Source organism: Mus caroli, unplaced genomic scaffold, assembly GCF_978045245.1.
Source record: "Mus caroli unplaced genomic scaffold, Mus_caroli_1 scaffold_10, whole genome shotgun sequence".
NCBI lineage: Eukaryota > Metazoa > Chordata > Mammalia > Rodentia > Muridae > Mus > Mus caroli.
In genome coordinates this window covers 33,087,757-33,101,522 of record NW_028227265.1, presented here as the reverse complement: position 1 = coordinate 33,101,522, position 13,766 = coordinate 33,087,757, and positions in this window count along the sequence as shown.

Here is a 13,766-nt window from a genome sequence, read left to right as displayed (position 1 = left end):
TGTATGCACACTTGCATATATTACATGGAAGTGCATATGTACAAATCAACAGAAAAATTTGAATCACAAAATGTGTGCATTCCCAGCTGAGGTTAAACCAGCCACTGTGATACATTTTTCAAGTCTTATGCTGTAAACAAAAGGCTTGTTTGGTGATCTATTTAGTGCCATGCATTTTATAAATTTGTGAGGGATTTTAGGTGACTTTACTGTTTAAAATGGCCCTTGGCCATAATGCTGAAGGGCTAAGTGAAGTTTCACAAGCAAGTTGTGATGTGTTTCATGGGACAAGTAAGGGCAGCCTTTAGTTCTAGTGCTCTGGGTGGTGAATGAATTAGTGATGCACTAACGAGGCATCTTGAAACAGAAATACAAATGAAACGAGGTTATGGATAGATCCATTGTTAAAAATGTTCTGAAGGAAGCTCATAGAAACCTAACTTAATTTCCCGTAGGAACAATAGTTGAATATTTTGTTTGTGATAGTTTTATAGAACATGACTACTTCACATATAAAGATCATATACAATCTGAGTGTGCAACTTTGTCCAATTTTCACATTGATATGATTCACCATTATTATTTAGAAACACACACACAGACACAGTCATTTTTCATCAAGCTTTCGTGGCTTGCAGTACAATGACTTATAATTTGGCTCCTGGGCAACTGAATATTGAGATGTAATGAATAGCAGAGACTTTAAAATGTCCTATTATTATTTTTTTATCTTCAGAAATTGCTGGAATATGTTCTATTAAAACATGAACTTGCCTGACCCAACATTTCCATCCATCCAGACCCTTCTCTGAAATCTAGAGAGAGGAATCCTCCTGATGCTCCTCTCCTTTCACTTGTCTCAACCCCAGAATCTGCTTCCAAATTCCTATCTTAGACCAGAATATATACCTTGCATTCCAGCTCAGTCTCCTGTGTCAAACTAACATCATCCCACCTAAGCCACATCCAATCTCCAGTCCAACTAGACCCGCATAGCCTCTCCTCTGCCCAAAGCTGCACCATCCATATAAGATAAAGAACTAAAAGTGTAAGGGCATATACCCAGATCTTATCACAAAAATACAAATGATGTATGATCAAGATTGTAGCTCCTCATGAAACCTGCCATTCTTACAGAAATATCTGCCAATGAAAATTACACAGATGAGGACATAGTATTTAAAAGGAAAACTATAACATTTGTCAAGGAATTAAAGGAATTTAAAGAAGAAATAAGTAAACAGCTTAATGATCTTAGAGTGAATAAAGGCCTGAGCGATGCTCACAAAAACAACAGGACAAATGGAAATGGCTGTGATCCAGGAAAAGAAAACAGATTTCTATACTGAGATAGAAACATTGACAAGGACTCAGTCAGAAGTAAAGATGGAACCTGAAACCAAGCAACCCAGTTAGGAAAGGCAAAGGAAATCACAAGATAGAATATCAGGATTAACCGATGAAGCTGATGAGCTAGATGAAATCGGCAACTAATCTGAATGTTTTTTGAAAATGAATACACAGAAAATGTGGCATACTATGAATAAATCAAATCTTCAAGTTCTAGGAATAGATGACTGAGAAACATCCCAGACTGATGACATAGAACAGATTTTCAACAAGATCATAGAAAAGAGTGTCTACAGTAAACACACAAATTCATTGAGATTAAACAACTCATTTCAGAATAATGACTAGGTCATAGATGAAATTAAGAAAGAGACAAAAATTTTGCTGGAACTAAATAAAAATGAAAATACAACAAAACAAAACCTTGAGACACCTTATATAGCACTCATATAGGGGAAATATACAGCGTTCAGTGCCTGCATTACAAAATAAGAAAGAGCACAAAAAAAGGACTTAAAAAAAAACAGTTTAAGAAGTATCAGCTATAGATCTTTTTTGAAAGTGTGATAGAATTGTGAATAATGAATAGGTCAAAGAAGAAATCAAGAAAGAAACAAAAATATCTTGGAACTAAATGAGCATGAAAACATAACAACTAAAAAGTTGAAAAAATAAGAACAAATTAAATCTACACCCATTTGATGGCAAGGGTAAATTAAAAGAAACCAGAGCACAATCTAATGAAATAGAAACGAAGCCAACAATTCAAAGGATCAATGATTATAAGAACTTTTTTTTCTATGAGAATTTAAATTTATCTAGAAAGCTTACACAAGATAATAAAAGGAAGCATGCATTACAGCCAGCTCCATTTTGATATGATAAATCTGAGGCTAGTACAGGCAGAAGGGCAGAAAAGACTGGGTGAACAGCCCTGCTCTGTGATTTATTATTCTTTATATATATATATATATATATATATATATATATATATATATATATATATATATTTAGGTATTTTCCTCATTTACATTTCCAATGCTATCCCAAAAGTACCCCATACCCACCCATCCACCCCCCTACCCACCCACTCCCACTTTTTGGCCCTGGCGTTCCCCTGTACTGGGGCATATAAACTTTGCAAGTCCAATGGGCCTCTCTTTCCAGTGATGGCTGACTAGGCCATCTTTTGATACATATGCAGTTAGAGTCAAGAGCTCCGGGGTACTGGTTAGTTCATAATGTTGTTCCACCCAACAAAACCAACAATTCAAATAATTAGTGATTCTAAGAACTTATTCTTTAAGAAGATAAACAAGATTGACAGACCCTTAGCCCAAGTAACCCAACTAGAGGACCAAAATTAATTGCATCAGAAATGAACAGGGAATTGTTACAACAATTATCAGAGAAATTTGAATATTATAAGGGACTAATTTAAAATCTTCAACACATGGTACTGGGAGAACTGGATGTATATATGTAAAAGAATGAAAGTAGACTTATTTCCATCATCTATCACAAAAGTTAACTCTAAGTGGATCAAAGACCTAAACATAAAACTTTAAGCCCTGAAACTGATATATTAAAATATAAGCATTATCAGCTTTTTTCACAACTAAAGAAAAAATCAATTGAGTGATTTGCTAGCTATACATCTGATAGAGGAATATTATCCAGAACCTATTAAAATAGCTAAGAAGAAAAAAATAAAGCCCAAGAATAAAAACCAAACCAAACAATCCTTTCTGTTTGTTACCTGAACAGAGATTTTTCAAAAGAATAAATTAAAATAGCTAAGAAATATCTCAAAAAAATTCTCAGTGGTAGCAAGTAAGGGAAATTCAAAAATAATTTCAGATTTTATCTTTTCCCAATCAGAATGGGAAAGATGAGTGAAAGAACCAGCCAGAGTATTGGAAAGTATATGGAGAAATGAAACCACCCTTTTTATGTCAGTGAGATTGCAAACTTGAAGCCACTCTGAAAATTACTGTGGAAAAATCCTCAAAAAGCTAAACAAAAATCCACTCTATGACCCTGCCACAATACTCCTTGGCTTATGCCTTAAGGATTTGATATCCTACTCCCTAAAGACTTTGCTCAGCCAAGCTTACTGCTTCTGTATTCCTAGTAGCCAGGAAAGGATCACGACATAAATGTCCTTCTTCTGATGAATGGACAATAAAAATGTGGTACAGACATGTTATGGAATACTATTCAGCTGTAAAGAAAAAAGTGAAATCAAGAATTTTCCAGGTAAAGACAGAAGTAGAGAACATTATATTGAAGTGGGGTGACTCAGATCTAGAAGTGTAAGTGCTACGTGATCTCAGTTATTTCTGGCTCCCAGTAGCAAATGTCCAGATATTAATACACAATTAGTCACAGAAAGACTGCAGAAACCAGGAAAGTAAAAATGGACTATTTTAGGGGGCAATAGAGAGAAAATGTCAGGGTACAAGTGATATGAATGGGGCAGTGGGAAAATATGGGGCTTTAATTGGAGAGAGAGATACACACAAATGGAGGGTAAAATAACAGTAAGGAAGTGTCCTATGAAAATGTCATAAGGTCGCTACTGTGGTGGTTTGAATATGTTTGGCCCAGGGAATGGCACTTTCAGGAGGTGTGGCCTTGTTGGAGGAAGTGTGTCACTGTGGGAGTGAGTGGCTTTGAGACCCTCCTCCTAGCTGCTTGAGGATGCCCAGTCTTCTCTTGGCTTTCTTTGGGCAAAAGTGTAGAATTCTCAGCTCCTTCTTCAGCACCATGCCTGTCTGAAAGCTGCCATGCTTCCTGCCATGATGGAATTTTGACCCTTAAAAGAGTTGTCTGTCACAGCAATGGAAACCCTAACTAAGACGGCTACATAAAAATTGCTGTAGTAGATTTAAGTCTGTGTATACATGTGTAGCTTGCATACATATTTCATCTCTGGTGTGGCCTCCCTTCCCCCAGCCTGAAACTTGCTTGCTCAAGGGTGGAGCTACCAGCTCATTCGTCCTGCCACGCCCACTGCTGGAACCTGCCTTTGCTGCCTGGAGGCACACACGTGTTCGTCCTGCTACTGGACCCTGAGTTACTTGGCGGGATATTGGGTTCCCTCCCCCTTCCTTTATAACTGAGTGTCTGGAAATAGTAAAATTGAGCCTTGATCAGGATGTTGTCTTGGCTCCATTGTTTCTTCCGCCCCGTCTAGATTCCTCTCTTTTCAGCGAACTGCCATTCTCAGTTGAACCGTTCGTGTTGTGGACTGCGGGCAGGCCTCAACACTCTGGGTTGACAGTTCTCCTCCCAAGTGCCACAGACTCACAAACACCCCAACACCAGGCATGATAATTCCTTTTATGAGATGTTTATCAGATTTCTAAAACATTATGAGCTGTTGATATCGATCTTGGTTGCCCCCAGAGGTAGAAAATAATTCCCCATTGCTGAAGACACCATGAGCTTCAGACAACACCTAGGGGATCTGAACTGGAACTGACCTGAAAGCCTCCTCCCCGAGGACTGGCTTTCATGGTATCAAAAGTCACCATCTTCTAGTTTCCAAAAGGAGGGAAGCAACCAACAGTAGTGTTCAGCTTCGATGTTTATGAATCATAACGGCAAGCAGCATGGTCCTTATGGGCACAATAGTGGATGTTTGGGTTATTTTTCTACTACCATGACAGAACCCACCATGACTAAGGCAACTTACTAAAGGAAGAGTTTACTGGGGCTTGTGATTCAGAGTGTGAGTCTTTCAACCTTACAATAACTATTATAGGTGAAGGAGGAACAGAGTGATGGAGGGAGGGATGGAGAGATAGTCAATAGGGAAAGGGAATGGGAGGGGAGGAGAGGGGGAAGAGAGAAAAGAGAGGGATGAGGGGAGGTGAGAGAGACTTGGGGATGGTGGAATGGACTTTTGAAACTCGAAGCCCACTTCCAGCTACACACTTTCTCCAATGAGGCAACAGTTCCTGATCCTTCTCAAATAGTTCCACCAACGGGGAATTAAGCATTCATGTATCTGAGCTTATGGGGACCATTTTCATTCAAACTACCACAATGGCTGCGAACAACAGCTCTCCTGTTGGACTTAAGGTGCATATACCAAGAGGGAATTCATTCTTGGTACTGGAAACATAGCTAAGTATCTGGGACTAGTGAAGTTATAGATCTCAGTGGAGAACCTACAATCACCACTTTATTAAATCAACAGGATTCCTAATTATATTCTAGATGTTTGTTTCCTTTTAGATAAGGTTTCTCGGTGTAACTTCCCTGGATGTCCTGGAACTCACTTTGTAGACCAGGCTAGACTGGAGCTCACAGAGATCTACTTGCCTCTGCCTCCCAACTGCTAGGACTAAAAGCATGCAGCACTAAACCCCATTAGATCTTTAATTTTATACTCACAGATAAATGTGGTTCTCACTCCTCAGGAAGGAAACTTCCCTTTGCAACAGATGGAGACTATTACAGAAAACCACAACTGATCAAATCGCAGGTTTGTGGAGCTCAGTCCTGACGGATACATCTTCAAAACACCCCTACCGTGGAGGTTGCGGGGTCATTGTGGAGGAAGACATGGAAAAGGATGTAAGGAACAGAGGAATAGGAAGTGTACATCAGTTGGTTGAAAATGCCACATGGAGGCTGGGCAGTGGTGGTGCACGCCTTTAGTCCCAGCACTTGGGAGGCAGAGATAGGCAAATTTTTGAGTTTGAGGCCAGCCTGGTCTACAGAGTGAGTTCCAGGACAGCCAGAGCTACACAGAGAAACCTTGTCTTGAAAAACCAATATATATATAAAATAAAAAATAATAAAAAGTAAAAAATGCCACATTATCATCCCTGGAAACATACATGCCAATAAAATTATATGGACTGAGCAGATCCTCTCTCTCTCACTCCCCTTCCCCTCTGTATATGCATATTACAACATATATATGTAATAGTATATATGTATATGTAATAAACAACACTTATAGGAAAAGAGTTCATGAATTTGAAAGGGGGCCAGGAGGAGAATACTTGAGAGGTGTTGGGAGGAGGAAATCAAAGGTAGGGGGAGGAGAGGGATGTAATTATATTTTAACCTCAAAACACACAAAAACATAAAAAGTGAACTCAAGAAACAACAAAAATAATGATAGCAATGATAAAGATACTTATTTGAAAGTTTTACAGTGTGTATATGGTTGTGTGTGTGGTGCATGTGTGTGTGTATATGTGTATGTGTTAACCAGGAGTTGGCTGTCACAGAATGGATGGTTGTGGTGGAAATTGTACTGATAGACACTGGAAAGCTTAGTATCCAAAATAGAGAATTTCTAACAGTGTCAAATAATGCTGTCGTGCTATTAAAAGATAACAATACCATATGTATCTGTTGGAAGACATCCTTTTTTTTATATATATATATTTTTATTAGGCATTTTCCTCATTTACATTTCCAATGCTATCCCAAAAGTACTCCATACCCCCCCCCACTCTCCTACCCATCCACTCCCACTTTTTGGCCCTGGCGTTCCCCTGTACTGGGGCATATAAAGTTTGCATGACCAGTGGGCCTCTCTTTCCAGTGATGGCCAACTAGGCCATCTTATGATACATATGCAGCTAGAGACAAGAGCTCTGGGGTCCTGGTTAGTTCATATTCTTGAAAAAAATCAATTTTATTTAAATAAAGCACCAAATGATAATGGAATATAAAGTCTTTGCATCCTTTATTAATGTAGTAAACAAATATTTGTTGTGTCCAGTATGCATCAAATCCTGAAGTGTGCTGGTGGATGAGCAGTTGACACAATGTAGAGTGATCTTGCTTTTAGTTGAGTTTTTGTTCTGGTAGGAGAAAAAAAATTAGACAAACAAATGAAATAATTATATATCGTTATTTGTATGAGCATGATAAGCAGGATGGTGGTTTGATTGCAAATTAAAAAGAGAGTGTGTGTTTCCAAACAGAGGGGTTAGGGATGTGAGCTCTGGAAAGATCATTTCTAACATGATTTGTAGGTTGTGGACAGCAGCAAAGTCTGAGGATCTTGGATAAAAGACTTTTTGGGAGGGCTGCACAATGAACCAATCACTGCTTGTCTTAGGCAGTACTTGCAAACCATCCTTTGCCAATGTTTTCTGCATCTTTTAGGACTTTTCCCCACTCTATGGCCATATTGCCTCCCCTTCTCTTTTCCATCTTTCCCTCCACCTTTCCTTTGTATGTATGTGTGTGTGTGTAATTGTGTGTATGTGCATGTGTATGCACATGCATGTGGAGGCCAGAGGTTGACATGAAGTACTTTCCTCAGTTCCTCACACGCCACCTTATTGTTTTGAGATCTCTCTCTCTCTCTCTCTCTCTCTCTCTCTCTCTCTCTCTCTCTCTCTCTCTCTCTTTCTCTCAACATGGAACTCAGCAATATGGCAGAGGCTGCATGGCAGAAACCTTTGTAGAGATACCTGTCTGTCCTTCCATGCTAGGATTACAGAGCCACTACTCCTGGCTTATTAATTAGTTAATTTAAATATTGGTACTGGAGATCTGAACTTGGGTCCTTGTACATGTTTTCTTACTAAACCGTCATCCCAACCTGAAGTTACTGTCTCTTTTTTTCTAAGTATAATTTGGAAAAGGTAAAAGCGGCTTCATTTTAAAAAGTTGTTTTGCACAGTGGCAAAATAGCTTGTCTATGTTTTCTACATACATGTAAGAGTACATACATTAACATTAGAGATGGTTCTACTTCCCTTATGAATTTTAATTATTTTTATATAGCACTATGAAATCCTTTGAAAATACTAACAGCAATATAAGGCATTCATTGAAAACCTACTAATTACAGACACTGTTGCACACCCAGACACGTTAGCTCACTTTAGTCTTTTTCAGGTTGGAAGTAAAATTATCCTCTGATGGAGTCCCAGAGAGACTGTGTAACCCATCAAGGCCACACAGATATTATGAGTGATCTGAGTAGATTTTGGGGAATTTTTTTGTAGAACTCACCTTCTAACCCAATATCAAATATTTCCTATATTTGCAACTGTGTGTGAAAATAAAGCAATTACATCATTGTTATGTTGAATAATTTTTTCCCCAAATTTAGGAGGATGGTTAATCTAGTGAATAGTTTTTCACTTGTTCTTTCACGTACCTTCATCTTTATCTTTTTCTTTAACTATTGCCATGTACAATGTCTTACTTGAAAATAAAAAAGCTCTCCTAAGGCACTATGCTAAAGACATCCCACAACGTACTAAATTTTACAGACATTTTTTGATGAAGTTGCAGTTAGTATTTTTTTTTTTTGATTTTTAATATTTTTATTACATATTTTCCTCAATTACATTTCCAATGCTATCCCAAAAGTCCCCCATAGCGCCCCCCACTTCCCTACCCACCCATTCCCATTCTTTCGGCCCTGGCATTCCCCTATATTGGGGCATATAAAGTTTGCAAGTCCAATGGGCCTCTCTTTCCATTGATGGCCGACTAGGCCATCTATCAATACATATGCAGCTAGAGACAAGAGCTCCGGGGTTCTGGTTAGTACATTATGTTGTTCCAACAATAGGGTTGCAGATCCCTTTAGCTCCTTGGGTACTTTCTCTAGCTTCTCCATTGGGAGCCCTGTGATACATCCAATAGCTGACTGTGAACATCCACTCCTGTGTTTGCTAGGCCCCGGCATCGTCTCACAAGAGACAGCTATATTTGGGTCCTTTCAGCAAAATCTTGCTAGTGTATGCAATGGTGTCAGCGTTTAGAAGCTGATTATGGGATGGATCCCTGGATACGGCAGTCTCTAAATGGTCCATCCTTTCATCACAGCTACGAACTTTGTCTCTGTAACTCCTTCCCTGGGTGATTTTTTCCCAATTCTAAGAAGGTGCACAGTGTCCACACTTTGGTCTTCATTCTTCTTGAGTTTCATGCGTTTAGCAAATTGTATCTTATATCTTGGGTATCCTAAGTTTTGGGCTAATATCCACTTATCAGTGAATACATATTGTGTGAGTTCGTTTGTGATTGTGTTACTTCACTCAAGATGATGCCCTCCAGGTCCATCCATTTGGCTAGGAATTTCATAAATTCATTCTTTTTAATAGCTGAGTAGTACTCCATTGTGTAAATGTACCATAATTTCTGTATCCATTCCTCTGTTGAGGGACATCTGGGTTCTTTCCAGCTTCTGGCTATTATAAATAGGGCTGCTATGAACATAGTGGAGCATGTGTCCTTTTTACCGGTTGGGACATCTTCTGGATATATGCCCAGGAGAGGTATTGCTGGATCCTCAGGTAGTACTATGTCCAATTTTCTGAGGAACCGCCAGACTGATTTCCAGAGTGGTTGTACAAGCTTGCAATCCCACCAACAATGGAGGAGTGTTTCTCTTTCTCCACATCCTCGCCAGCATCTGCTGTCACCTGAATTTTTGATCTTAGCCATTCTGACTGGTGTGAGGTGGAATCTCAGGGTTGTTTTGATTTGCATTTCCCTGATGATTAAGGATGTTGAACATTTTTTCAGGTGTTTCTCTGCCATTCGGTATTCCTCAGGTGAGAATTCTTTGTTCAGTTCTGAGCCCCATTTTTTAATGGGGTTATTTGACTTTCTGGAGTCCACCTTCTTGAGTTCTTTATATATATTGGATATTAGTCCCTTATCTGATTTAGGATAGGTGAAGATCCTTTCCCAATCTGTTGGTGGTTTTTTTGTCTTATTGATGGTGTCTTTAGCCTTGCAGAAGCTTTGTAGTTTCATGAGGTCCCACTTGTCAATTCTCGATCTTACAGCACAAGCCATTACTGTTCTATTCAGGAATTTTCCCCCTGTGCCCATATCTTCAAGGCTTTTCCCCACTTTCTCCTCTATAAGTTTCAGTGTCTCTGGTTTTATGTGAGGTTCCTTGATCCACTTAGACTTGACCTTAGTACAAGGAGATAGGAATGGATCGATTCGCATTCTTCTACATGTTAACAACCAGTTGTGCCAGCACCATTTGTTGAAAATGCTGTCTTTCTTCCACTGGATGTTTTTAGCTCCCTTGTCGAAGATCAAGTGACCGTAGGTGTGTGGGTTCATTTCTGGGTCTTCAATTCTATTCCATTGGTCTATTTGTCTGTCACTATACCAGTACCATGCAGTTTTTATCACAATTGCTCTGTAGTAGAGCTTTAGGTCCGGCATGGTGATTCCACCAGAGGTTCTTTTATCCTTGAGAAGAGTTTTTGCTATCCTAGGTTATTTTTATTCCGGATGAATTTGCAGATTGCACTTTCTAATTCATTGAAGAATTGATTTGGAATTTTGATGGGGATTGCATTGAATCTGTAGATTGCTTTTGGCAAGATAGCCATTTTTACAATGTTGATCCTGCCAATCCATGAGCATGGGAGATCTTTCCATCTTCTGAGATCTTCTATAATTTCTTTCTTCAGAGACTTGAAGTTTTTATCATACAGATCTTTCACTTCCTTAGTTAGAGTCACGCCAAGATATTTTATATTATTTGTGACTATTGAGAAGGGTGTTGTTTCCCTAATTTCTTTCTCAGCCTGTTTATTCTTTGTGTAGAGAAAGGCCATTGATTTGTTTGAGTTAATTTTATATCCAGCTACTTCACCGAAGCTGTTTATCAGGCTTAGGAGTTCTCTGGTGGAATTTTTAGGGTCACTTATATATACTATCATATCATCTGCAAAAAGTGATATTTTGACTTCATCTTTTCCAATTTGTATCCCTTTGATCTCCTTTTGTTGTCGAATTGCTCTGGCTAGGACTTCAAGTACAATGTTGAATAGGTATGGAGAAAGTGGACAGCCTTGTCTAGTCATTGATTTTAGAGGGATTGCTTCAAGCTTCTCACCATTTACTTTGATGTTGGCTACTGGTTTGCTGTAGATTGCTTTTATCATGTTTAGGTATGGGCCTTGAATTCCTGATCTTTCCAAGACTTTTATCATGAATGGGTGTTGGATCTTGTCAAATGCTTTTTCCGCATCTAACAAGATGACCATGTGGTTTTTGTCTTTGAGTTTGTTTATATACTGGATTACGTTGATGGATTTCCGTATATTGAACCATTCCTGCATCCCTGGGATGAAACCTACTTGGTCAGGATGGATGATTGTTTTGATGTGTTCTTGGATTCGGTTAGCTAGAACTTTATTGAGGATTTTTGCATCAATATTCAAAAGGGATATTGGTCTGAAGTTTTCTATCTTTGTTGGGTCTTTTTGTGGTTTAGGTATCAGAGTAATTGTGGCTTCATAGAATGAGTTGGGTAGAGTACCTTCTGTTTCTATTTTGTGGAATAGTTTGTGAAGAACTGGGATTAGATCTTCTTTGAAGGTCTGATAGAACTCTGCACTAAACCCATCTGGTCCTGGGCTTTTTTTAGTTGGGAGACTATTAATGACTGCTTCTATTTCTTTGGGGGATATAGGGTTGTTTAGATCATTAACCTGATCTTGATTCAACTTTGGTACCGGGTATCTGTCTAGGAACTTCTCCATTTCATCCAGGTTCTCCAGTTTTGTTGAGTATAGCCTTTGGAAGAAGGATCTGATGGTGTTTTGGATGTCTTCAGGATCTGTTGTTATGTCTCCTTTTTCATTTCTGATTTTGTTAATTAGGATGCTTTCCCTGTGCCCTCTAGTGAGTCTGGCTAAGGGTTTATCTATCTTGTTGATTTTCTCAAAGAACCAGCTCCTTGATTGGTTGATTCTTTGAATAGTTTTTCTTGTTTCCACTTGGTTGATTTCACCCCTGAGTTTGATTATTTCATGCCGTCTACTCCTCTTGGGTGAATTTGCTTCCTTTTGTTCTAGTGCTTTTAGGTGTGTTGTCAAGCTGCTAATGTGTGCTCTCTCTAGTTTCCTTTTGGAGGCACTCAGAGCTATGAGTTTTCCTCTTAGAAATGCTTTCATTGCGTCCCATAAGTTTGGGTATGTTGTGGCTTCATTTTCATTGAACTCTAAAAAGTCCTTAATTTCTTTCTTTATTCCTTCCTTGACCAAGGTATCATTGAGAAGAGTGTTGTTCAGTTTCCACGTGAAGGTTGGCTTTCTATTATTTATTTTGTTATTGAAGATCAGCTTTAGTCCATGGTGATCTGATAGGATGCATGGGACAATTTCAATATTTTTGTATCTTTTGAGTCCTGTTTTGTGACCAATTATGTGGTCAATTTTGGAGAAGGTGCCATGAGGTGCTGAGAAGAAGGTATATCCTTTTGTTTTAGGATAGAATGTTCTGTAGATATCTGCCAGATCCATTTGATTCATAATTTCTCTTAGTTTCTCTGTGTCCCTGTTTAGTTTCTGTTTCCATGATCTGTCCATTGGTGAAAGTGGTGTGTTGAAGTCTCCCAGTATTATTGTATGAGGTGCAATGTGTGCTTTGAGATTTACTAAAGTTTCTTTAATGAATGTGGCTGCCTTTGTATTTGGAGCATAGATATTCAGGATTGATAGTTCCTCTTGGAGGATTTTACCTTTGATGAGTATGAAGTGTCCCTCCCTGTCTTTTTTAATGACTTTGGGTTGGAAGTCAATCTTATCAGATATTAGAATGGCTACTCCAGCTTGTTTCTTCATACCATTTGCTTGGAAAATTGTTTTCCAGCCTTTCATTCTGAGATAGTGTCTATCTTTTTCTCTGAGATGAGTTTCCTGTAAGCAGCAAAATGTTGGGTCTTGTTTGTGTAGCCAGTTTGTTAGTCTATGTCTTTTTATCGGGGAGTTGAGTCCATTGATATTAAGAGATATTAAGGAAAAGTAATTGTTGTTTCCTGTTATTTTTGTTGTTAAAGTTGGCATTCTGTTCTTGTGGCTGTCTTCTTTTAGGTTTGTTGAGGGATTACCTTCTTGTTGTTTCTAGGGTGTGGTTCCTGTCCTTGTATTGGTTTTTTTCTGTTATTATCCTTTGAAGGGCTGGATTCGTGGAGAGATAATGTGTGAATTTGGTTTTGTAGTGGAATACTTTGGTTTCTCCATCTATGTTAATTGAGAGTTTGGCTGGGTATCGTAGCCTGGGCTGGAATTTGTGTTCTTTTAGTGTCTGTATAACATCCGTCCAGGATCTTCTGGCTTTCATAGTCTCTCATGAAAAATCTGGTGTAATTCTGATAGGCTTGCCTTTATATGTTACTTGGCCTTTTTCTCTTACTGCTTTTAGTATTCTATCTTTATTTAGAGCATTTGTTGTTCTGATTATTATGTGTTGGGAGGTATTTCTTTTCTGGTCCAGTCTATTTGGAGTTCTGTAGGCTTCTTGTATGTTCATGGGCATCTCTTTCTTTAGATTTGGGAAGTTTTCTTCTATAATTTTGTTGAAGATGTTTGCTGGTCCTTTGAGATGAAAATCTTCATTCTCATCCACTCCTATTATCCGTAGGTTTGGTCTTCTCATTGTGT